Raw genomic sequence first — 27483 nt, forward strand, 5'->3', positions numbered from 1 at the left:
TAGGGGAACTCTTAAACTTGGAGCCTGCAGGGATGGAACTGGCCCGGTCCCCTGGGACTTCAGGCTTGGGTCCCTGCCCGGCTGCGGTGCCACACCTAGAGTTCCAGCTCTATTGTTCCCCGCAGCTCTGCTCCCAGCCTTCTCCTTGGCCAATCCAACCTCCCTGCTTCTTTGTCTAGTTGGATTACCTACCCCAAGCCTGTCACATCACCTTCTCTGTCAATCTTTTAACCACTACCCCCCATTTATAACATTTCGTCCACATCTACTAATAACAAAACACTTTAAACCTAAAAAATATGTAAGAGATTTTCCTTATTCCTGCTGTATCCATGAACTTCAAGTGTCACCTACATTGTGCTTTGCCAAAATGTGTTTTTAGTCAATTTAGCGTCTTTATGATACCTACTATGTAAAAATATATGCACCTCATTTGAGTGCTTTTGGAATGCACACGATCGATCAGGCGATAAAGACTCTGGGATTCCAAAGTGTGTAGCCAGTGATGTGGAAGGAACTTCTCTGAACATCGTTTGCACGTTAGATAATTAGCTTGAAGGCAGTCATACTAGGAGGTAATGAGAAGGTTTCTTTTTCTTCCTCCTGGTCTGCCTGCCTGCCTACTTTCTGCTTACCTACCAGCATTCACTGAGCCAAAATGGAAAAGGGGGGGTCTAACAGACCTGGCTTTGACTCCTGACTGTGTGACCATGGACAAGTTAATTAGTCATTATGACACTTGCTAGAGAGTGATAAGACTAATACTGTCTAGTTTTATCTTACTTTATACCTTATCAAAGCAATATGCTGGCCTTTGAAAGTGATAATGGCCCCTAGATCTTTCTGTATGGCAAAGTACATGGGCTGGACTTGTACTGGTTCATTTGTACTCTTTCCTGACCTGCTTTGAACCAGCGAGATACCAAATAAAAATGGCTTTTATAACAATGTTGTCCAGAAAAATTGTAATCCTTATATCTATTTCTAGTGTACCAGTTCTGAAGGGTAAATATGCTTTATGCATGAATTTCTGAGTACTTGATTTTTTTTGTTTGTTTTTTTGCGGTACGCGGGCCTCTCACTGTTGCAGCCTCTCCCATTGTGGAGCACAGGCTCCAGACGTACAGGCTCAGCGGCCATGGCTCACGGGCCCAGCCGCTCCGCGGCATGTGGGATCTTCCCGAACCGGGTCACCAACCCGTGTCCCCTGCATCGGCAGGCGGACTCTCAACCACTGCGCCACCAGGGAAGCCCTGAGTACTTGATTGTAAAGGATATTGCTTCATAAGAAAGACTGTAGAAAAATAAATCACCGTAATTATTATGTAAGCAGATGACATATAACAAATGTTCACAGCTCAGGTTCCTAAATCTTTCTAAGTGGTCAAGGCCTTAATCTGCTACTCTTCCCACGACTTTGCTAAAAGTTTATTTATTGATGTATAATCCACAATTCAGACCTTCCTTTTACGGAAAGCATATTCACGCAGAGGAATGGAACTATCTACTCCATTTGTGAGGGAGACTTTCAAGAAGGTAATTTCCTTTGGTTCTGATTTATCCCATATCTGGGGTGAACCAAAGTTTGATTTCTGCAAAATGATTTCTGATCAGTGAGCAGTTGCAAGGAACATCCGCAAGCTGCAGGATGCAGAGCAAGAGAAGGAAAGGACCTTACGGCTCATGGAATTGACTTGGAGTATTTTTCATTGGAACCTTGCCAGTGAGCAGGTTCACTCGTCTTGGATGTGCGCGGACCAGGGAGTGGGGGCCGGTGGCTATGAAGTCAAGACATGAGGATGGTGCATTGGGATTCTTTCTACTGAAGGCCAGATTCATTATGAAACTTTTTTTTTTTTTTTTTTTTTTTTTGCGGTACACGGGCCTCTCACTGTCGTGGCCTCTCCCGTTGCAGAGCACAGGGTCCGGACGTGCAGGCTCAGCGGCCATGGCTCACGGGCCCAGCCGCTCCGCGGCATGTGGGATCTTCCCGGACCGGGGCACGAACCCGTGTCCCCTGCATCAGCAGGCGGACCCTCAACCACTGCGCCACCAGGGAAGCCCTATGAAACTTTTTTACTCCACCATTCTTTTTTCCTTTGAATAGAGAGTCAGGATTTTTGAAACAATGCTTCCCAAGTTGCCTGAAAATTTGTAACAATTTCTAGCTTTTGAATGAAACTTTTCTGGGATATGGCCTGAAACAGCAGGCCCTAGTTTTGTTTGTTTGTTTGTTTCAACACAAGAAACAGGCTGGCAGATAGACCAGGCAGAGCCCTGTTTCCAGAGGCTACTCAATCTTCTAAGCTCACGCTGAGGATAAAGTTGGTTCTCAGAGTCTCTGTTTTCTCTGCGAATCCTCTCTGAATGAAGGTCCTTGCAGCTGCTCACTGTTCTTTTGGAGGATGACACCTACTTTCTATTCTCCTTCACTTTGAATATCATTTTTCAAGCTTTCTGGGAAGCGCCGTTACACTTCTATGAAGAGACTCCAACTGCCAATCTTGAAATATTCTTTGAAACCAGTAACACCAGGTGCTGTGTTCAAGAAGGAAAGGAAGCCGCTCCACAGAATGTACAATACAACATTTGTTCGCAGGGAGCATTGGATTTAAACACACACACACACACACACACAACTGCAGCCTAGATAGCTCAGTGTTTCTCTTGAAACACTCTAAGGGTTTCAGGAAATGCAAGGAAACTTTTAAAAACAGAGCATTAAAAAAATGGAAACAGAAGAATCAAAGGAAACATTAAAAAAAGGAATCCAAGTTGAACAGGGCTTGTAATAACATGCTTAAAAGAACGGAAGTTGGGAAGATAGATGAAGTTATATCATCAACCTGCAAATAAGAATAATCTCTTTCAGCATGAGAAAAGATCTACTCTTTGTAAGCAGTTTTAGAGGGGGTGGATTTGTTTCTGTGATATCATTTTAGGAAGATACAGCTCAAATGAGCTCACTGCCTGTTGGAGGACACTGTTATTTTCTCAGCATAATTTATGTATGGAACCAAAGTAAATGGAAGAATAAACATCAACACGATGTTTTCTACGCTTGCCAAGAAACTATTATTTCTTCTTGAAGTTTTATACAGCCTTGCTCCTCAAAGAGCAGAGACCTGCAAAGGAGGAAATTCAGGTGGCAGAGAGCTGACCCCCAGTCCCTCCACTGGGGGGACCCGTGTGGGCCGGTGTGTGTGTCAGCCCACACGCACCGACAGCTTGGGTCTGGCCCAATTTCCTGGTCACTCGGGCAGCGTGGCCAAACAGTGCTGGGGTATCTGATTCAATGCTCAACGGTTGAAAGACATGATAAACATTTCAGATCTTTTTGGAGGCATAGTTTATGTTTTCCAGCACTTGTGATAATATTTTATTAAGTATTTGATGGTAAATCACAGTTCCTTTATGATATCCTAGAATACAGCCTAGCCTCCTTCCTTAGTTTCTACATTTAGTAGGAATGTATTTGACTGGAAAATGTGCTAAGCCCATCTTCTTTGTTAGTGGAGGTATTAGGGTGACTCATTTTTTACTTCTCTTTTAAAAACTATTCATTTATTTATTTACGTGGCTGCATCAGGTCTTAGTTGCAGCATGTGGGCTCTTTGCTGCAGCATGCGGGCTTCTCTCTAGCTGTGGCACACAGGCTCCAGAGCACGTGGGCTCAGTAGTTGCGGCGAGTGGGCTTAGTTGCCCCACGGCACGTGGGATCTTAGTTCCCCGACCAGGGATCGAACCTGCATCCCCTGCATTGGAAGGCGGATTCTTAACCACTGGACCACCAGGCAAGTCCCTACTTTTCATTTCTTAATTATTTCTTCATACTAATTATCTCTTTTAAGCCAAGCTTAGGTAGCTGTATATATTTATTAAGGGAGGTGATTAACTTCTCTCTCCGCTAATGGTTTAAAACTCTCCTTCTCCTAAACTTTCCCAGGAATGGCCACTTTCGATTTGTTGCGACTGACATTGAACGTGAATAGTTCCATATGTCCATCATAGCCTCACTTAGCTGTCATCCTTGAAGCACGTGTGTGCGCACACAGGTATATGTGTGTACACGTAGTGCTTAGTTATACCACAATGGCACTTAATATCCCTTGTTCTCCATTGCCTTTTCTTCGTGTCTTCATAGTTCTGGTTTTCTGACCCCTGAGTTTAAAGGCAGTATATGCTATGGTAGGGTTATGCCCAAATGTTTTCATCTTCACCTTTTGACCAGTTCATCAAATGCTAGGGAAGGGCTTTTGCATTTTAGAATAGCATACCTGTAGACCTCACAAACCCGAACGGCAGTCCCTAAATTGCATTGCTTTAATGAGAAACACCATGGGGTAATCCCATAGCTGTTTTTCATGAATTGACTCCATCATCTTTACTATTTGTATGTTCTTTTCATTTTTAATGTGGCCAAAGAATGTGAGTCCTTCTTTCTTTACACTGTAGTTCTGGGGGTTAAAAAAATAATAATTTCGCCAGCTATTATTTCCCCAGTCTTTGTAATAAAATTCCTGTAGAGGAGAGGTGAAAGGGCTTGAGCAACACCTTCCAGCCTCTGGCTTGTTAGAGAGGATGAAGGGTTTCTAAGCAGGATGAAAGAAATAATCCAGGAAGGAAGCCAGGAAGAAAAGGGGGTCGAGGGAAACCTAAGCCAGTGTCGAGAGGTTGGTAAGTAGAAGAATGTGACACAGAAGAGCAAAACGAGAGAAGCGACTCGGAGAAACCTCACCATCCAGCCTCGAAGGCCGGTTTCAAAGGCTTCTTCTCTGGGGAGCCATCTCTGCCCCCCTCACCCTCACACTCTCTCACCACTGGTGTCCCGGGACATGGTATCTGCATCTCCCTTACAGTCCCTGCCAATGTCTACTTTCGATTATAGGTATTTGTGTGATTTCCTGTAAGCCCTCCATTCATTCAACACAATAAACAATGACTGAGCTCCACCTCCCTTGATACCAGGTGCTTTGCTAGATGCCGGGGGTACAAAGATAACTGGGACATCATCCCTGCCCTCAACAGGCTAACGGTGGCCCAGTCCTTGCCTACAATACCAGGGCTGTTCCCTGCTGAGACCCGTCGTCTTGTTTCTGTGTCATTTCTCTGTCAGTGCAGTCTCTCTTGCCTGAAATGTCCTTTTCTCCTTTTCCTTTGTCTGTCAAGGCTCAGGCATAAACTCCTCAGGAAGGTTTTTCTGAACTGCCAGACTGGGTTCCCATATCATATGCACACTTTTCTTTCCCACAAATCAAGACTTTCTGTTTACAAGACTGTCTCCTCCAGTGGATTCAGTGTGCCTTCTAATCTTTGATTTTCCAAGATCAAGGACTATGCCTGGTCATAATGTCCCTCTAAGGTAAGGTGGGAAAGATATCATTTATCCCTTTTTACGGATAGGAAAACAAAGGACAGGGCTGGGGACTGACTCCCCTGCCCAGATTCATAGGTTGAAGCCTAATCCCCTATGTGATGGTATTTGGAGATAAGGCCTTTGGGAGATAATTAGGTCATGAGGTTAGAGCCCTCATGAATGGGATTAGCACCCTTACAAGAAGAAACACGAGAGAGAAGATCTCTCTCTCTTTGCCAGGTTGAGGGCACAGCAAGAAGACGGCCATCTGCAAACCAGTAAGAGGGCCCCTCCCAGAAACAGACCATCATGGCACCCTGATCTTGGATTTCTCAGCCCCTACAACTATGAGAAATATATTTCTGTTACTTAATCCACCTAGTCTCTGGTATTTTGTGAAAGCAGCCCAAACGAAGACAAACGGAGAGGATAAGTGACCCAGCCCCAGATTTAAATGATGGTAGGGTTGGGCAAGAAGCCACATCTTCTGCTCTATCCACCAGACTACCAGATTTCCTATTAGAAAAAGGTGTACCTGTTTCTTCTGTGTCATCTTAGAAAGAACGTTTGGATAGAAGACTGAGTAGAAGGATTGGGAGATACAAAGATTCTGGGACAGACATGGTAGGATGCCTATTTGACAAAACAGGGAAATAAGTGAAACACTATTTTTTTTTTTTTTCGTTACGCGGGCCTCTCACTGCTGTGGCCTCTCCTGTTGCGGAACACAGGCTCCGGACGCACGGGCTCAGCGGCCATGGCTCACGGGCCGGCATGTGGGATCTTCCCGGACCGGGGCACGAACCCGTGTCCCCTGCATCGGCAGGCGGACTCTCAACCACTGCGCCACCAGGGAAGCCCTGAAACACTATTTTCTGTCGTCTCTGAAGTAGACAGGTTCTTCTTCAGGAGAGGGCTAGTGCTGTTGCATGGATTCTATCCATGTCAATTCAAGAAAGGAAAAAATAATGTGGGTCAAAGGAAACAGGGTGAAAAGTAGATTAGCAAGTGACTACTTCTGCTAGGCAAGAACACACGTGAAAAAATATCCAGACAGAGGGCACCTGGGAAGAATCAGATAAAAGCTAGAGTTAAAGCAAAGCTGCGTGGAGAACCAAGCTGCGATCCAGGAAGAATGGGGAACAGCTGAACAGATTTACGAGTGACTATCTAATTGATGTGACTTTTAAATGTGCTGATACATTTTATTTTTATGGAAGGGTGACAAACAGGCAGCACAAAGCAGTGGAAGGGGCCTGACTGTCCCATTTTAATTCAGAAGCTCTGGTTTTAGGTCTCTCTCCTAAAGCTCACAGGCTCTGTCACTTCCGGCAAGCAACTTAGCGTCTCTGAATCTTAGTTTCTTCTTAAGATGGTATCATGCTATACTTTTATAGGGTCATTGTAAGGATTGGCTCTTCATTAAGAAGTCCAGATTTGTTTTTCAAATTACTACATTCAGGGTTGGATTAGGCTGTTAGCCAGTTTTCTCAAAAGCTTGTAGGCAGGTACCCCTTTATGTCTTGATGGTAAATTTCAGTTACATGGCCACCCCCAGCTGCAAGGGAGTCTGGGAAAAGAACTACCAGTCTTGCTTTGGTGGGGTTTGTTTGTTTGTTTTTGTCTCTATAAAGAGAAGAATTTCAGGCAGAAGGGAGTTAGGGAAGGTTTTTGGATCCGTCAACCCGTGCTGCAACACCCCATGCCCAGCTGTGATAGCACCTGTGTAAGTGGACAGAAGAACGGGACCATGGGACAAGCAAGCTATGCCGTGGGCTTGGGATAATGAATCTAATTAAATAGTACATTAAAAGTAATAGAGGCAGTGGGTGGAGTAGCCCATTAAGATGAACTGCTGAAGCGGTACCACCACGAGTTTCCAGGAATAATACGTAGGCATGCTTCCAATAAAACTGAGTAGGAGATCAGGCTGCTTTCTTTTAGAGTCTCCCTTTTTCATGATCTGATGTCACCATTTGCTCTCACTTTTTTCACTTCTCTCTCCTACCCACCCCCAACCCTAATGGTTTTTAGTTCTCCTAAATCAGCACTCCAGAATGCCATTTTAGGGTGGGCCCCATTTCCCAGGATTTTCTGTTTCTCTCTCTTCTCCCCAGTAACTCAACTATCTTATGTTTCGTTTTCTCAGACTCCAGTTCTTGGTTAATTGCCTCTGCAACTGAAAAAGAAAGAAAAGAATGAAGAAAGGAATGAAGGTAAGGAGGAAGGGAGGGAGGGAGGAGGGAAGGAGAGGGGGGAGAGAGAGAGGAAGGAGAGAAGGAAGGAAGGGAGAAATTCAAGCTAAGGTGAGGTGGGTTAGCCCTCTCTTAAAATATTTACATTTTCATAGTAGCCGTTAATGTCAGAATGCAAAGTACTGCAACAGGGAACACAGGTATGATGTGGGGCATTGTGCAATAGGATAAGACGAGTGGAAAAGAGATTTTCAGATTAGGGGACCTCGCCTTAACTTTGTCAGATAGCACATCCCCACATTGGTTAAGCCAAAGGCCACCCCCGTTAACACCATGTGGGAGCAGAGATGCAGGAAGGGAATGCAGAATGGACTTGCCTCTAATCAGTGTGTGGGGTGATAGGACAGGGTGGTGGAGTATTACAACTGGGTGGGGAAGGACAGATCTGTCCAAACATGAGAAGGAAAACTGATGTGCTAAGGAGGGATGACACTGGGTTTAAAATAAAGCTTCACAAAAAGCTACACAGTTGGGTAACACCCAATCAAAACGCTGCTGCTAATGGACTATTAACATGGAGATAAAACTGTGAATTACACATGGTAACCACAGGGGGAGGGGTGGGTATAGGGAGACAGGACTGGGGGAGGGCATGGTGAAGGTAAATGAAAGCTAGCCTCACACTAAAGCAACCCCAGGCAAAATGAAAATGTCTTTGCTTATTCTTCAGTAGAATGAATTTTTTATCCTGTGTGTTTAGCTACAAGTGTGTCCTATTAGAAAACCATCAGTAAAAGAATATATACAGACAAATTAGGGAATGATTACTCACAATATAATTACTGGCTTTACCACAAGAATTCTCCTTCAGTTTTCCTTAAGTGCCATTTAAAATACTACTCAAGTTACCAAAGATCTTTTTTTTTTTTTTTAATGTACAGTACAGCTTTTAAGAATTCTATTTTGTAAGGTAATTCCATGTAATAGAGAGAGAAAGGTTTTGGTCGATTGAATTCGGCATAAAAAAAGAAGAAACATACACTGCTAATAGAGAAAGGAGATAGAAAAATGCAACCCACCTTCAGCTGTAATAAGGGGTCATTTTATATGCTGTGCCAGTAAGCTCCTGTTTCACCAAGAAGAATTCATTAAGTTAGAAAGTCAATAAAAGTGAGCTTTATTAAAAAAGAACTGATGTAATTAAAGGTACTGGTGAAAACTAGCTCAGTTACGAAGGGGAAATGACTCAGCGGCACGTTTAAGAAATGAAACAATGTACCACAGAATCTTCTCCCAGTTTAAGTTATTTCAGAAAAAAAAAAAAAAAGGTACTCTACATAATCTGTAATAGCCAAGGTGAATGCCAGCATGATGGAGGAAGAAGCGCTTCCATAAAACTGTCATTCTTCAAATAATGGTGAATTATAGTATCGACAGTGCTCGCAGCCCAAGAAATCTGTTCGCGGAGGTGATGAGAAAGCCCCCGCACGACTCAGGCTGGCAGCTTAAGGTGGGTAGAAGCGGTGTTCAGCAATACCGTTCTGTATGTTACCATCTAAATGAGAATACTCAGTCTCTGGAATACGTAAAGCTGCAGACTGGGGAAAATAGGTTGAATACTCTCTGAAAATCCCAGATCAAACGATATTTCTGTGGAAACAAATGTATAGGCTAGTCAAATGAAAGAACATGTACACATTAAAGGGCGGCAGAGTGCCCGTGCAGTATGGTGTTTAAAAAGCATCATCCCATCCAAGCTTACGTGGTCTGAGTCACGTGGTTGGAATATAGGGCAAAAATCCACACGCCTCAAGACCAAGTCATGTGTACCCTGGGCATTTTTGCAGACCTCAGATACAGGGATATGCAAAGAAGCCAGAGGAACCCTGTGAGTGACTACCACCTTTTCCCCCTGGGGCCTGCAGCTTAACGTTTTCTAGTGATCTGAACACTGGCCTGGGAGACAGAGAAACAGCCCGAGGCCTGGATTTGCCAGTGATGCCATATGACAAGCTGCTGCCTAGTCTAACACCTTCTAATATAACCCCATCCGAAGGATTAAGTGCTTACTGGCTAAAAAATAAAATGAAAAGGTTGATCAGAAGGTGCCCCAAGCAATAGAAAGCGTAGTGCAGCATTCTACCGGCTGCCTCACCCCCATGTCGAAGGGAAAATAACAAGGGGTACTGTGAGAAGAGAGATGGAGAAGTGTGGAAATTGCCAGTTACAAAAATAATAAATAACCTATAATAAAATCAGCTGCAAACGGATGGCACTTTCCAAATTGGAATAGAACATTTTCATATGCTCTGTGATCCACACAACCTTTCTCGTCTACCCCCAGAGAGTTGCCAAGACAATCAAATGAAATATTTTCTGCAAGAATGATTTATCAACTATAAATCCTTTAAGAATTTACAGTGGCGAGTGGTCTAAATGGTTAAAAAAAACAAAACAAACCCCCAAATACCTCAGCAAGCTCGAAGAGGAGTGTCTGAAAATGGTTAGACCTTCATCGTATTCCTAGAGTCTGCAGGCATTTTTCTCTTGAAATGCCTGCCAACATACATCAGAACTGCATCGTTTGGGGCAGTAAAAGGGAGACTGCCTAGTACAGCATAAATGAAAGTTGGGTGACCAAGTTTGGGGGATGGGTTATTTCATGATCTAATTACTGTCAACTTACCATGATATGTAAGGGAAAAACATTAGAAAAAAGTTTTGGTGAATCTGAAACTTTAAGTTTACCCTACCTAAGCTTTTTCTACCCACAAATTGCTGCTCTGTTAACAAACAAAAGCAAAACCAAAAACTACCACTTTCTCTCTCTAAGTATTGCTTAGGACTGAGTGTTCCTCAGCTTTGCTCTATTTGTCCCTCCTCATGCACAGGAGGTGTGTCCCATTTACCTCCCATCTTAATGGGTGCGTCTGTTGGGGAGAGAAGAGAAAAAAAGTAGGCTGGTTTGAGCTAAAAGTAATTCATGCCTTTTGATATATTATAAAGCTAATTTCTACCCAACCTTCCAACAGATCAATAGTCCATATGCCAATGTATCACAGAAGGCTACGTTTAAAAACGGATCAGTCTCCCCATTGGAAGTCGGTACGTATGTTCTCCAAAAGATATAAAAGAAGGTACATAACAATATTCATAATAGCCAAAAACTGAAAAGGATAAACTGTGGGTAGTCCAGTCATGGGATATTAAACAGCAATGACAATGAACGACCTGCAATTACACTCAACACTATATATAAATATAAAATTGAGTGAAAGAAATCACAAAAGAGTATTTACAGCAAGATTCCATTTATGCAAGGTACAAAAACAAGCACAATTAAATGATGTTGTTGGGACCTTTGGGGAAGGGGGTGTGACTGAAAGGGACACAGTGGGGGCTTCTGGGATGTCAGTGTGTTTCTTGATCAGGCTACTGGTTAAATAGATGTGTTCAATTTCTGAAAATCCATCAAGTGTATACTTATGGACTTTTCCCCGTGGTATGTTTTACTTCAGTAAGACCTTTTTAAAAAGTGAAGCAGCCTCTAAGTTGGGGGGATTCAATTAGCTTTGTTCTGACCAGTACTGTGATACCACCTGTTTCCAAACTTCCTAGCTCCCGTGGATTGGGCAGCAACTGATGAACAGAAATTTGGTTTCTGAGGCTTAAAATTGAGACACAGAATATATAAATAAGTACTTTTACTGTAAATCATGGATTCAGTAAAAGCATCTGTAAATTCAGTGGGTCATGGATTTATTTATTTATTTATTTTTTAGTTATTTCTGAGATATACATTTTAAAGTAATAACTAGAATTATGACTTGTAACATTACACCAGAACATAGAGGATTTTTAGAAATTTCATGTGATGTCTGAAACATTTATATTAACATATTTCCATACAAATAACCCAAAGAAAGTTTAGCATTAGTTGTTTTTTTGGTTTGTTTGTTTGTCTTTTTATACTGCAGGTTCATTAGTCATCAGTTTTATACACATCAGTCTATACATGTCAATCCCAATCGCCCAATTCATCACACCACCATGCCCACCCCACCACAGTTTTCCCCCCTTGGTGTCCATATGTTTGTTTTCTACATCTGTGTCTCAAATTCTGCCCTGCAAACCAGTTCATCTGTACCATTTTTCTAGTTCCACATACATGCGTTAATATATGCTATTTGTTTTGCTCTTTCTGACTTACTTCACTCTCTATGACAGTCTCTAGATCCATCCACGTCTCAACAAATGACTCAATCTCGTTGCTTTTTATGGCTGAGTACTATTCCATTGTATATATGTACCACAACTTCTTTATCCATTCGTCTGTCGATGGGCATTTAGGTTGCTTCCATGGGTCACGGATTTAGAGATCCATGGATAGATACTCTGAATTCAGCAGATAATATTTTGGTTGTATGGATTTTGTTCTACTTTTGAGATGTCTTAAAAACCTTGGAGATGCCATATCCTCTATATGACAGAAATCTATAAGGTGAATCAAAACCATCTACTGAATTTCTTTAAATTGACAAAGCGTTTTCCCATTGATATATGATCAGGGTCTCATTTAATGCTAATTTAGAATCATTGAAGATCCCTCTGCAAATGATCATGTTATGATTTTTAACACCCCCATTTTACAGATCAAGAACCCGACACCCAGAGAGGTTAAATGATATGCCTGTGGCCAGACAGATATTCAAAAGCAGAATATGGACCAAAATTCAGGTTCCCTAACTACTAAACCAGTTCACTTTCGCTCTAGCTTTCTGGCTTCCATTTTATTGTTGATTCAGGGAATCATGAACAACTAAAAAGAGATGGTATGAAATGAAGTTCTAACGGGCCAACACTAAAATTTTAATTTACTGTGATATTTACACATTCTAAAGAGCAAGGCCAAGAAAGTATGTGTTCCTAAGTGATTACTGATTTTTAGAAACTGGATAATATCAGTTTAGGAACTCATATGTTAGTTCTATCTTTTAAAAAAATACTAATATATTGGAAATTATGATTATTTTTACCAATGGGAGCTGTGCTGGCTCTTTTATTTTCTTGTTGAAGAACACATATTGTCAGAAGAGCACGAAATGTCCTCAGACCAGCCAGAAGAGAATTTATCAGACCCTCCTACATACATCTGAACACATACATCTGAGACAGATTTGATGTTATCTATAACTTCTTAGCTTCAGGCTACTGGTCACACAGATGTATTCAACTTTTAAAAAACATATCAAGTGTACACTTATGCACACTTGGGCTATTTTTACCTTACAATGGCCTTTCAAGGACTATTTACCTGCTGTGGGTCATTACTATTGGTAAATAGTAATAATTACCTGAAGTTGAAAACATTTACAGTGTTCATTCCATTTCCCAGGACGTGTATGGCTCTGACTCACTAACTGTAGAGCAAAGTAATTTCATTATTTTTTAACCGATTTACTTCTGGCTTTGTATTATGGGTAATGTACTGTGACTTAGCACTGTGACCCTTATTCAGATTAAAAATATAAGTTTCCTTGATCACGGCTGTGTAGCATTATAGTCTGATCCAGTACACTTCTAATAATAGGAATTGCTAGATGAAACTAGGTTAAAAGGAACCAGCGAACAAATGAATTAACAACATAAAATTCTGTGGCAGACGTTAGCATCTGAATGCATTCTCATGCTAAGGCTCTCAGATGACTGGGTATAAACTGCACTTCCCTCTCATTTCCTGAAGAAATGGTAACATCTCTCATGGCCCTTGTACCCATGGATGGACCCGTTGGCCATAGGTTCAGTGGACACACAGAGATAGATGCTCACAAGTGGGTTCTAAGCACTGTAGACATTCGAGCATAGAGAAAATATTAATTACAGACCATTCTAGTCCTAAACAACAACTGGGGGTGGGCATGATATGAGATCAATGCAACCAACAAATACTTCTTGAGCACCTGTTCTGGCAATTGGAGCTTAAATGAGATAATCTATGTGAAGGGTTTGGCACAGTGACTGGTATATGATAAACACTTATAAATGTTACAAGCAACACTTCCTAAAGGGAGTGACATTGAAGCTGTCACAGGAAGGACGGGAAGAGTTAACCAGGCAGATGGGAGAGTTGTCAAAGACAAAAGAGGACAGCACCACTCTGGGACTGTCAGGGGTTCAGGAAAGCTGGGACACGATGTGGCAGAGGCAAGGCTTGGGGCTACAGAGATGAGCAGGTGGCAGGGTATGAAGAGCCCCATCATCCTCGTTACAGAGGTTGGTTTTTATCCTTTGTGCAGTAAAAATCACAAAAAGCAGTGCTTTTCACACTGTAGGATCTCATCTGTTAGTTAGCTCTGAGATCATTTTCATGGGTTTCAACCAGCATTACTTTCTCAACAAAAGAGATCAAAACAGAATAGGACAGGACAGAATAAAAAACATAAAACTTGTTTATATATTTACGTGTGTACTGGGTCATGATGTTAAATTTATTTCTTATTGTAAGCCACAGCCCAAAAGTTTAAAGGCCACTTCTTTGAAGTATTTAAGTGGACAAATGATACAAACAGCCTTGCACTTTGGAAAATCAATTTGGCTGCCACGTAGAAATAACTGGAGGGGGACAGACGTAAGAACAGGGAGGACAATTGCCACAGTCAGGCTACAGATGACAGTGTTCAGCTGAGGGCAGGTCTCATGAGGACGTACAGAAGTTCTGCAGACGGCTACTGGTATGCTGAGGAGGATGAGAGTGAGGTGGGAAGGTGTCAGAAATGCAGCCTGGGTTGCCCAAGTTTCTAAGGCAACAGGTTGGGCAACCGGATGAGTGTTGCTGCCCTCCTCTGGGGCAAGGAACATCAGAGCCAAAGCGGTTTTGGAGGCATAAGAAAATTATCAGGTCTGGACATGCTGAGGCACAAGGTTGAAAATATGAAGGGGCTTCCCGGGTGGCGCAGTGGTTGAGAATCCGCCTGCCGATGCAGGGGACACGGGTTCGAGCCCTGGTCCGGGAAGATCCCACATGCCGCGGAGCAACTGAGCCCGTGCGCCACAACTACTGAGCCTCCGCTCTAGAGCCCACGAGCCACAACTACTGAGCCCGCGTGCCACAATTACTGAAGCCTGCGCACCTAGAGCCCGTGCTCTGCGACAAGAGAAGCCACCGCAATAAGAAGCCCGCGCAACCACAACGAAGCGTAGCCCCCGCTCGTTGCAACTAGAGAAAAGCCCATGAGCAGCAGCGAAGACCCAACACAGCCAAAAATAAAATAAATTAAATAAATTTTAAAAAAGAGAAAATATGAAGAATAAGCACCATTTAGATAACTTTCTCTATAGAAGAATTTCTACAAACCAAGCATTATCAAGTGTCTATTGTCTGATGCTAAAAGTTAGCTCAAATGTTGGTACTAATGTGAGCAATACACACGTGTGTGTAGGACTGTGTATTTTTTTTTTTCTGTAGTAAGGAAATAAAGTACATAAGGGAATTGCAAGTGCCCAGACTTTAGGAACAAGTAGAAAAAAAAAAAAGATACCTTCTAAAGTAAATGCAATTAAGAATCCTTATTAACAGAATAAGGTTAAAGGTTAAGGACAATGTATATGAGTATTAGCATAATACTTGACACGTAGTAGATGCTCTATAAATGTTAGTTTTTCTTTCCCTCCACTTTCCTATACCTTGTCAACAGGTCTCAAGATACAACAATATAAACTATTTACACGAGTATATTTCAAGTCACCTGATAACTAGATTTACCAGATGATGCTATAATTCACAAAACTGATCATGTTCTTTGTTTTACAAGGGCTGCCAAGGAGTTAATGGGCAAATCCATGATGCATCTCTAGTAAATGTACAGAAACCCAATGTGTGCATTTTGTATATCTCACCCCAGTCTTATTTTTAAGCCTTTTTCTTAGTTCCTCAATTCCTCCCCTTAAACAATGTCATTGAGAAGTTTTTTAAGTCACTTTAAATCTTTTTTGAAATAAGTCAAAGCCTGTAGATGGATAGATGGACAAATAGATTAGACAGACAGATGGCTGAAATTCATGGATGGCTGCATATCTGATTATTAATCAAAGACCTATGAGCCTGAGTGGTTGAATTAGTTCACTGATTTCACTTGTCTCTTTCTTTTCCTAAAAAAATTTACACGTGTACAAAAGTAGATGGAATAGTATAACGAGCCCCCATGAACCCATGCCCCAGTTTCAACAACTGCCAACTCACGGCCAATCTTGTTTCCTCTAAACCCCCATCCAACTTCCCAACTCCTCGATTAATTTAAAGCAAACCTCAACCACTATATCACTGCATTGGTAAATGTTTTAGTATAAATCTCCAAAAGATAAGGACTCTTTAAAAACATAACCACGGGGCTTCCCTGGTGGCGCAGTGGTTAAGAATCCACCTGCCATTGCAGGGGACACTGGTTTGATCCCTGGTCCGGGAAGATCCCAAATGCCATGGAGCAACTAAGCCCCTGCGTCATAACTACTGAGCCTGCGCTCTAGAGCCCATGAGCCACAACTACCGAAGCCCGCGCGCCTAGAGCCCCTGCTTCGCAACAAGAGAAGCCACCGCAATAAGAAGCCTGCGCACTGCAACGAAGAGTAGCCCCCGCTCACCGCAGCTAGAGAAAAGCCCACGCGCAGCAACGAAGAACCAACACAGCCAAAAAATTTAAAAAATTAAATAAAAACAACAAAAAACCAAAAAACATATGAGCTTCCCTGGTGGTGCAGTGGTTGAGAGTCCGCCAGCCGATGCAGGGGACACGGGTTCGTGCTCCGGTTCGGGAAGATCCCACATGCCGCGGAGCGGCTGGGCCCGTGAGCCATGGCCGCTGAGCCTGCGCGTCCGGTGCCTGTGCTCCGCAACGGGAGAGGCCACAACAGTGAGAGGCCCGCGTACCACAAACAAATAAATAAATAAAATAAATAAAAACATAACCATAACACCATTATCATACCTAAAAATTGTTAACAATTCCTTAATACCATAAAACATCAGCCAGTGTTCAAATTTCCCCCAATTGTGTCTGAATTTTTTTTTAACAGATTGAATTTTAGACACTGATTATTTCTGGATCAACTTATAAACAGTTCCTCAGTAAGTTAAATTTAGGATCAGAATGGAAACTTACCAAGGAACCTTCCTGCATGGCCTGAGGCTGGATTCCTCCAGCTCTTCCCTAAACTTTTTTTCTCTTCCTGTAGTCCTCCCATCTTGCCTCATCTTCTTTACCCACAACTTGAGTTCATGAGTGCATGTGCACACGCACATGTACACACACAATGGGGGAAGCTTTGAAACTTGCTGTTGTGTAAAAACGAATGCGTGATATAAAAATGAAAATTGTAATACAGCAGAGAAATGGGCTAAACGAGTCCTTAAGAAAACTACTGTTAAGAATTATAAAATGTATAACTAATGACAACTATCAACGCTTTGAGCAGGATTATTTTCTAATACAGATATATTTAAACACGATCTACACGTATATATATGTGTATGCATATATATCTACATACATATGTAGATATTTATATATGTGTGTGGAGGCTGAAAAAGAACACTTTACTGTGCATATTTGAAATAGATTATCTTATTCCAAAGTTTCTGAAAAATTTTACATCCCTCTCAAAATGCCTTTAGGAACACAGATATATTAAAGTGAACGGCTTCAGGAAAAAAAACGCCAAAAAACAGAGTCAATGTGCCTTTCCTTCTACTGCTCTAGTCAGCCTCCTTACTGGTTTCCCTGACTCTAATCTCTCTCCCATGTCACCAAACACACAGGTGCTGACAGAGCTAGTTTTCTAAAACACAGATCCAACATGTCATGTCTTGAACATCATCTGTTGTTAACGATCATCTACAGAATCAAGTTCAAATTTCTACAAGTAGCAATCCAGGATTATTACAATCCACCCCCAGCCTACTCTTCCAGCCTCTACCCCACCGCACTTTCCCACACCAGTCCCTCTGGCTATGCGGCAATCGTTCTATGCCCTCATGTCTCCTTCAGGCCTCTGTGGTTTTGTTCATGTTGTTCCCTCTGCCCAAAATACAATATTTATTTACCCAGCATGATCTTGCAATGAGGAAATAAAGATAAGGAATAAGGCATGATCATTGCTCTCTGAGGAGCTCACAACCTGATGGGAAGCACTGATAAGTAAATACATATCAATAGAAGTGTGATGAGTACAGATGTATTCATGTGTACTAGGTTGGGTGGTGACATAAAAGAAGGGAGGGGCTTCCCTGGTGGCGCAGTGGTTGAGAGTCCGCCTGCTGATGCAGGGGACACGGGTTCGTGCCCCGGTCCGGGAAGATCCCACATGCTGCGGAGCGGCTGGACCCGTGAGCCATGGTCGCTGAGCCTGTGCGTCTGGAGCCTGTGCTCCGCAATGCGAGAGGCCACAGCGGTGAGAGGCCCGCATAACCGCAAAAAAAAAAAAAAGAAGGGAGGACTTAATTGTGTTATGGATATGAGACTCTCAGTCCACATGCAGAAATAAAACATGCACAAAACACATGCAGAAAGGAGGTCCAATCTATGATTTAAGCACCTCCCAAATTAAATATGTAGAAATAATATGTGGCCATGGGATGGCTATATTCAAGAGCCCAATCTAAAAGCGTTTGCAGTTTATTACAGGTAATGCTTAGGACAGATTGTAATCACAAACTCAAATATAACTGGCTTACTTTAAGAAGTCTTTGTTACCAAATAAACACAAAATCTGTGGGAACCAAACTAGAAGTGGAGGATAGCAGAGATGCCAAGCATTGTGACTTACACACAGAGACTGAAGCAATTCCTTCCAACAGATTACAAAGCGTACTAAAATACAGACTCATATAATTCTTGTAGTTCAACGTGACACTGAGAAGTAAAGCTACCGCCGTAAACTTGAGTACGCCATTCTTGCGGCTACATTCACTCTGATGTTAATTACTTAAAATATTTTTTAAAATTCTCGTTACAGGGGCTTCCTTGGTGGCACAGTGGTTAAGAATCCGCCTGCCAATGTAGGGAACACGGGTTCAAGACCTGGTCCGGGAAGATCCCACATGCCGCAGAGCAACTAAGCCTGTGCACCACAACCACTGAGCCTGTGCTCTAGAGCCCGCGGTCCACAACTACTGAAGCCCGCGTGCCTAGAGCCCATGCTCTGCAACAAGAGAAGCCACTGCAATGAGAAGCCCGCGCACTGCAGCGAAGAGTAGCCCCCGCTTGCCGCAACTAGAGAAAGCCCGCGCACAGCAACGAAGACCCAACGCAGCCAAAACTAAATAAAATAAAATAAAAATAAATAAATTAAAAAAATTCTCGTTATGAAAAGTATAATACAAAGAGTGCATATATACAAATTTATTTTTTAAAAAATCAACAAACATCCATGTACCCACGTCTCAGGATAAGAAACAGCACACGACTAGTATCTTGAAAAGCCCTAAAATCTCCTTCCCTAGTTGCCTCCCACTCCCTTCCTATGAGTGACCATTATCTTGTTTTTTGTGCTAACATTCTTTGGTTTTTCTTTATAACTTTACCATCTATATCCTACCGCCTAAACAACACTTGGGTTTAGTTTTGGAAAATCTCACAGCAAGCACAGACCTAGCGGTTTAAAGAAATTCGAGCAATATTGCTGTTACTAGATGGAAGGTCAGGAGAAGGCAGACTCAACAGGGGCCTAGCCTGGTTCAGGTTCTTTGAGGATTTGCAAGAGCGTCTACTGCAGAAGTCAGAGGGCAGCTGAGTGAGTCCTGAGACACAGAGGTCTCACCACCTCTAGGCCAAGGTCACAGCCACAGTGCCGACCAAGAACCGGACATCTGGCAGGACTGTGGTCAGGTGTAGGCTGCTCTCTATCTTCTGTATTTTATTTTTATTGTGCCAAAATGCACATAACATAAAATTTACCATTTTAACCATTTTAAAGTGGACAGTACGAATTATTAGAGAAATGCAAATCAAAACTACAATGAGATACCACCTCACACTGGTCAGAATGGGCATCATCAAGAAATCTACAAACAGTAGATGCTGGAGAGGGTGTGGAGAAAAGGGAACCCTCTTGCACTGTCGGTGGGAATATAAATTGATACAGCCACTATGGAGAACAGTATGGAGGTTCCTTAAAAAACTAAAAATAGAACTACCATATGAGCCAGCAATCCCACTAGTGGGCATATACCCTGAGAAACCCATAATTCAAAAGGACACACGTACCCCAATGTTCATTGCAGCATTATTTACAATAGCCAGGACATGGAAGCAACATAAGTGTCCAACAACAAACAAATGGATAAAGAAGATGTGGTACATATATACAGTGGAATATTACTCAGCCATAAAAGGAACAAAATTGGCTCATTTGTAGAGATGTGGATGGACCTAGAGTCTGTCATACAGAGTGAAGTAAACCAGAAGAAGAAAAATATCGTATAGTAACACATATATGTGGAATCTAGAAAAATGGTACAGATGAATCTATTTGCAGGGCAGGAATAGAGACACAGACGTAGAGAATGGACATGTGGATGCAGGGGTGGAAGGGGAGGGTGGGACGAATTGGGAGATTAGGCTTGACGTATATACACTACCATGCGTAAAACTGATAGCTAGCGGGAACATGCTATAAAGCACAGGAAGCTCAGCTCGGTGCTCTGTGACGACCTAGATGAGTGGGATGGGGGGGCAGTGGGAGGGAGGTCCAAGAGGGAGGGGATATAGGTATACATATAGCTGATTCACTTCATCGTACAGCAGAAACTAACACAATATTGTAAAGCAATTATACTCCCCCCCCCAAAAAAAAGGAAACCAACCAAGTAAATAAATAAAGTGGACAGCGCAGTGGCATTAACATTCAACTACTGTGCAACTATCACCACCATCCATCTCCAGAACTTCTTCATTTTCCCCAACTGAAACTCTGTACTCCCAACCCCTAGCAACCACCATTCTACTTTATCTTTATGAAGACAGGTACCTCCTGTAAGTGGAATGGTACAGTATTTGTCTTTTTCTGACTGGCTTATCTCACTTAGCAAAATGTCCTCAACTGTAGCAAGTATCAGAATTTCCTTCCTTTTTAAGATTGAATCATATCCCATTATATGTATATACCACATTTTATTTATCAATTCATCTGTGGATGGACACGGGCTGCTTCCACATTCTGGTTATTATGAATAATGCTGTATGGGTGTACAAATAACCCTTTGAGTCCCTGCTTTTAATTCTTTTGGGTATATATCCAGAAGGGGAATTGCTGGCTCACATAGTAATCCTATGTTTAAATTTTTGAGGAACTGCTACACTGTTTTCCACAGCAGCTGCATCATTCATTTTTACATTCTCTTCAACGGTGCACAAGGGTTCCAATTTCTCCACATCCTTGCCAACACTTATTTTCTGTGTTTTTGACAGTAGCCATCCTTATGTGTAGGAAGTAGTAGTACCTTACTGCAGTTTTTTTTTTTTTTTCCGGTACGCGGGCCTCTCACTGCTGTGGCCTCTCCCGTTGCGGAGCACAGGCTCCAGACGCACAGGCTCAGCGGCCATGGCCCACGGGCCCAGCCACTCGCTGCATCCCACATGTGGCACGTGGGATCTTCCTGGACTGGGGCACGAACCTGCGTCCCCTGCATTGGCAGGCGGACTCTCAACCACTGCGCCACCTGGGAAGCCCCTTACTGCAGTTTTTACTTTCATTTCCCCAACGTAAGTGATGCAGAATATCTATTCATGTGCTTATTGGCCCTTTGAATACCTTCTTTGAAGAAAAGTCTACTTAAGTCCTTGGCCCATTGAAACGGGCTGTTTGGTTTTTTGTGGTTTGTATCCTCTGATTTTAAACTCACCATGTTCTACCTCCACCTCGCAGGAGAATATATTGGCGGAAGTGAATTAAGTGGCCTCAGACGATCAGGAAGCAGGACATGGGGAGGAAGGTAGGAACTTCATTAATACATGATTAAGGGAAAAAAAAAATACAGAAAAGGATCTGGGCCAGGTTCACCTGGCATAAGGTCTTCAGGTTAAAAAGACTGTACACTTCCAGTAATGATCACAACAGTCAAGGTGTCTAGCTCTTGAATCATACCGCTCCACTACGCATTATACGTGATGTATCCTGGGATCACCCTTCATCCTCCTCGTGGACATGGCCTCTGCCCTGTTTCTATATCAGAGCTCCTGTGTCCTATCTTGTTCTTCCTCTCACTTTGAGGGGGCATATTTTCAAGGAGGTTTTTGAGAAAGGGGGCACAGAGGTAAATATTTTGAGACTTTGCATGTCTGAATCTATCTTTATTTGGTTCACTCATTATTGATGGATAGTTTGAATTGGTAGAGAATTCTAGTTGGTGACTCTTTTCCTTCAGAATTCTGAAGGAAATTAGAATTTCCTTTGTTGAAACTTTGTTTCAGTGTCACCTTCCTGCTCTGCTTTTCGGAAACCCAAAGCCATTCTGATTTCTGAGCCTTTACGTGTGATCTCTAGAAGCTTGTAGTTCTTCTTCTTGTCCTCAATGTTGTGAAGTTTCACAATGACATGCTTTAGTGGGGAGCGATTTTCACCCATTTCATCATGCACTCTGGGTTTTTTCAATATGGAAACTCCCTTCCTTCTTCTCTGTACTGTACTCTAGTTTTTGGGACTCATAATATTTGGATGTTGGACCTCTTTTGTTTTCCTACTTTTATTTTCCATCTCTTTGTCTTTTTGTTCTGCTTTTTGGCAATGTTCCTCAACTTTATTTTCTAATCCTCTTATTAGCAAACAAAAGCATATTTCTGGGAAATAGCATCATCATATTTGTACACCACATGGCAATAAAGAAAAGGGAACACCTTCTGAGCAAGAGTTTTAGGCCAAGTATAAAAGGAAGACAGGGCGAAATGCTAGCAAGAACAGCTGTAGCTGTAAGACCAGGTGAAGTTATTATTAGCTTGATGAACAGTGTGTGGTAAGGGCTATTGTATTTCTTTGGGTCTACTGAATAGTCAGCTTTACCCAATTGTTCTCTGCTCGTGGGACTTGTTATAAAATTTCTCCCCCTGGGAATTCCCTGGCAGTCCAGTGGTTAGAACTCAGCGCTTTCACTGTCAGAGGCCCGGGTTCAATCCCTGGTCAGGAAACTAAGATCCCGCCAGCCATGTGGCCAAAAAAATTTCTTCCCCAAAGACCCCACATTCCAACATAAGAACAGAAATTTCTGTCAGTAGTAACATCTTGGAATGTTTTTGCCTTTCAAAGAATTTGTTCATTTCATATAAATTATTGAATTTATTGCCATAAAGCTGTGCATATTTCTTTGTTATCCTTTTAACGATTGTAAAATCTGCAGTAATGTTACCCCTCATCCCTGAGAGTGGAAATTTGTGTCTTTTCTCTTTTTGTCCTGACCTCTACTCTGGCCAGGGGTTTATCAATTTTATTGATCTTCAAAAACCAGGTTTTGGTTTCACTGATTTCCTTTTTTCTTTTTGTTTACTATTTCACTGAGTTCTCCTCTCATCTTTGTTATTTCACTTATTCTACTTTGGGTCTATTTGCTTTCCTTCTTTTAATCTTTGGAGGTGAAAGCTGAGGCCATTGATCTGAGACCTTTTTTTTCCTAATATAGTCACTTAGTGCTATAAATTTTCCTATAATTACTGCTTTAACTATGCTGACAAATTTTAATGAGTTGTATTCTTGTTTTCATTCAATTCAAAATATGATCTAATTTCCCTTGTGATCTCTTCTTTGACCCATCCATTATTTAGAAGTGTGCTTTTTAGCTTCCAAATATAGGAAAATTTCAATATATTTTTCCTTTATTAATTTTGAATTTAATCCTATTGTAGTAGAGAACATAGTTTGTGACTTGAATCCCTTTAAATGTATTGAGGCTTGTGTTATGGCCCAGAATATGGTTTGTAGAGGTGAATGTTCCATGTGTACTTGCAAATAATGTGTATAGTGTTCAGTGGAGTGTTCTGTAAATGTCAGTTGGGTCAAGTTGGTTGATAGTATTTAAGTTTTCTATACCCTTACTGATTTTCTGTCTACTTGTTCTCTCAGTTATTGAGCAAGGGGTGTTGAAGTCTCTGACTATAATTGTAGATTTGTCTATTTCTCCTTGCAGTTCTAACAGTTCCTGCTTCATAAATTTTGAAGCTCTGTTAATAAGTGCATAAGCATTTAGGATTGTGTCCTCTTGATGAACTGGTCTACTTATTAACATGAAATGATCTTTTTTTTTAGTTGGAAAACCCATTTTATTTAACATCTTTATTGGACTATAACTGCTTTACAATGGTGTGTTAGTTTCTGCTGTATAACAAAGTGAATCAGCTATACATATACATATATCCCCATATCTCCTCCCTCTTGCATCTTCCTCCCACCCTCCCTATCCCACCCCTCTAGGTGGTGGTCACAAAGCACCGAGCTGATCTCCCTGTGCTATGCAGCTGCTTCCCACTAGCTATCTATTTTACATGAAATGATCATCTTTATCTTTGGTAATAATCTTTGTTCTAAAATCTACTCATCTCAAATTAATATAGCCATTTCAGCTTTCGTTTGATCTTCTTTGAATATCTTTGAGTGCAGAGAACAGACGGCCATGTATATAGAACAATCATCTCTGTAAAATATCTGACAAAAGTCATAACATCAATACATTAACAAGTTCTGTGTGGTTGAGAATATGACACAGGGCAGTGGGATTCCCCAGACTGGCGGTATTAGCACCACTTGGGAACTCGATAGAAAGCAAATTCTCCGGCTCCACTCCAGACCTACTGAATCATGATTTCTGGAATGGGACCCAGAAATCCGTGTTCTAATAAGTGTACCTGGGAATTTCAAGGCTTGCCCAAGTTTGAGAGTCATTGCCTAGAGTCCGCTCTCACTTCTGATTCTGGATGAAAATACTGGATGAAAATACTTATTGGTGGTAGGGAGGTGAACCCAAAAAACATTTCTCAAGCTAGAAGGGTATTTCTGCAACCTTACATTTATATAATATTGCCCCAACCAAAGGCCTATTTTTGAATTAGTTATATAATAATACTCCTGATTAAAGTGTAATAACAGAATAACTACAGAAAGAACTAACATTTGTTTTAAATAGGATCATATTTCAGGAATATGGGGAAACATTCATTGCTTTGAGTTTTCAGCTATGATTTTTTTTTTTTTTTTTTTTTTTGCGGTACGCGGGCCTCTCACTGTTGTGGCCTCTCCCGTTGCGGAGCACAGGCTCCGGACGTGCAGGCTCAGCGGCCATGGCTCACGGGCCCAGCCGTTCCGCAGCATGTGGGATCTTCCCGAAACGGGGCACGAAGCCGTGCCCCCTACATCGGCACGTGGACTCTCAACCACTGCGCCACCAGGGAAGCCCTCAGCTATGACTTTTAAAGGTAGGAAATGCTGCTTGTGGAAACATCATAATGAATTTTCACTGCATGTGACTACCGAGTCTTGGGGATGAATCAAAGTGCAGGATGACTCAAAAATTCCCTCCTCGACGCAAGAGGGAAGAGATATGGGAACATATGTATATGTATACCTGATTCACTTTGTTATAAAGCAGAAACTAACACACCATTGTAAAGCAATTATACTCCAATAAAGATGTAAAAAAAAAAAAATTCCCTCCTCTTCAAACAACTCTACAGGGCAGAACTTTTGTTTTCCTTAAGGTCTAGTACAGAAGGTAGGTCATTTTCTCAGTGAAGTTTCCTTACTGTGCAGTTGGTCTCTGTATATATAGTCTTTTGAGTGCTATCCCACACAGGTGGGATTGTTCTTCCTTTTATATAAATGTACTTTTTTACCTTTCTGCTGCTGCTGCTAGTCTATACCATGTATAAAGCTCCTCTCAGGTGTAGGGCTGCACTGGGTTCTTTATACACATGATCTCATCTAATGCCCACTATCACTCTGCCAGGCAGGTACTACATTCCTCATTACTGACAGGCAGAGCGGCTGACCTGTGCTCGTACTGCCGGGGAGTCTAGGTGAGCTGGCAGATTTCTCCCTGAATCCAAATCCAAGAGAATTCCCACTGGGGCCACCACAGCTACTAGTTATAACTTCAAAACATAAAGAACAAAGGAAAAAGACTCATGATCTAAAAAAAAAACCTCTTTTTTTTTTTTGAGTTCAAAAATGTAATACACATTTGAATGGTAAACAAGTTGGTTTATTTCAGCATACATGACATATTTCTAGGTATGAAAGGAATCCAAAGGAAAGAGAAGAAAGTCCTTGCCTTGGCACTTTGTAAACTTACTACATGCAAACACACACCCTCACGCAAGCACCCTAAACCAAAAAAGTTCTTTTAAGAAACAGTAGCAGAAGTCATTTCAGTATATAACCTTTCATTTAATATGATCTAGACTACATATTTGCATGAAATGTACTGTTTTATTTTTAACAGAAGTCTTTTATTTAGGTTACAAGCTATATATACTACTTAATTTTTTCATAGAAAGATCAAGACTCGTGAACTGCGGTATAGAAATTTTATCATATAGCAACAATTGAGGACTGCAATATTTTTATGTATAGTTAATTGATTTGAACCACTCACTAAATAAAACTTACGAACTTCATTTTCAGGATCACACGAAGAACTGGGTTCAGATTAAATGGCGCTATTTAGCCAACTGGGACGGCTTAATTGGTGGTTTTCTCGACAAAGAATGGTAAACAGAGCTCCCATACCTTTTCTAATTTCCTTGTATCAGAACCAAAAACAATATTTAATATTTGCTTTGTACCTTACACAAGTAACTTTTTAAAAAGCCCCATGCACAGAGTGGTCAGTGGTCAGCGGTCAGCGGAAGAATTTAAAAGCCTAAAACAAGAAACAACTTTGGAGGATAGAGTGGTTGGTCTTCCCTTTTTGGCATCTATTCCTAGTAGCATAAAAATGGAGTTACAGAAAAAGTGTTTCAACATGCTGATAAAAGATTAAAAAGAATCACTTGGCTTGAAGGAATTTTAACAACATAACATTAAGAGGAGAGGAGGCTGTAAAGTAAAACCAAAAAGCATGTCCGCAAGAACTTGAAGAAATCCAGAAAAAAAAAAACCAAAAAAAAAAACCAAACCAACCCTCACAACTTGTCTAGACAATCATGAACAATCATTGACTTGGTTTGTTATAATGTCAAATTCACTTCTCTTAAAATATGTGATTTATATGTGACCATTTACACAGCTCTTATCTATAATTTCAAAGGTGATCAGTTCAAACTTTAATGAATTTTCTTGATACTGAATTTTTAAACCTTTGAAATCTTATATTTCAGTAATTTACTATTAACTTAACATTTAAGCCAAGCTGCATGATCTAGAGAAAATGCAATCTCTTCTGATGATTAAACTTCAGTAATTGAACGTAAAAACATTTGGAACAAGAAGGACTGTATAAATGAACTGTCAGCATATATTACAACATTACAGCGTTGCTTAGGTAAGAAAATGCTCCTTGAAGAAGCTGGCACAATAAGCAGCCGCTTGGAAAAACAGAGGAAGTGCGCTATCGCTGCAATAACGAGGAGGAATTCCATTAAGGCTCCAGGCCAGGTATGTGAAGGAGGTGTGATTGATATGCGAGACTCAGAGATTCACTGTGTGGGACATTCTAAGGCCATGCCTACATGCATCGAACGTAACGCTGTATTTGGTATCAGAGTCTGACTGAAGTGGCGTTTACAGAGTCATTACTCTGGCTCTTTACTTTTAAATGCTAAGGGTTTTGTTTCAGCCATGCCGTCAGCAAGGGAGCAGTTTTTGCAAGGAAACGAACAATACAGTCATGTCCAGAGTTAGTCTCATATTAAGATGCCATTAGTGTTCACTTTTAGTGTCAACGACAATTTAAAAGGCTAC

The 27483-nt window shown here is 41.5% G+C and overlaps 1 protein-coding gene and 1 long non-coding RNA gene across 11 annotated transcripts in view; one reads left to right on the top strand and one right to left on the bottom strand.

Annotated features, from left to right (window-relative positions):
• Positions 1-27483, bottom strand: part of STAU2 (staufen double-stranded RNA binding protein 2) — a 304412-nt gene that overhangs the window by 39161 nt on the left and 237768 nt on the right. The window lies entirely within an intron of this gene.
• LOC141276897 (uncharacterized) lies at positions 7502-18899 on the top strand. Its single transcript, XR_012327217.1, has 3 exons — positions 7502-7572; positions 10584-10656; positions 18559-18899. It is a non-coding gene; the product is annotated as an uncharacterized lncRNA (long non-coding RNA).

Source organism: Tursiops truncatus, chromosome 17 (genome assembly GCF_011762595.2).
Source record: "Tursiops truncatus isolate mTurTru1 chromosome 17, mTurTru1.mat.Y, whole genome shotgun sequence".
Lineage (NCBI taxonomy): Eukaryota > Metazoa > Chordata > Mammalia > Artiodactyla > Delphinidae > Tursiops > Tursiops truncatus.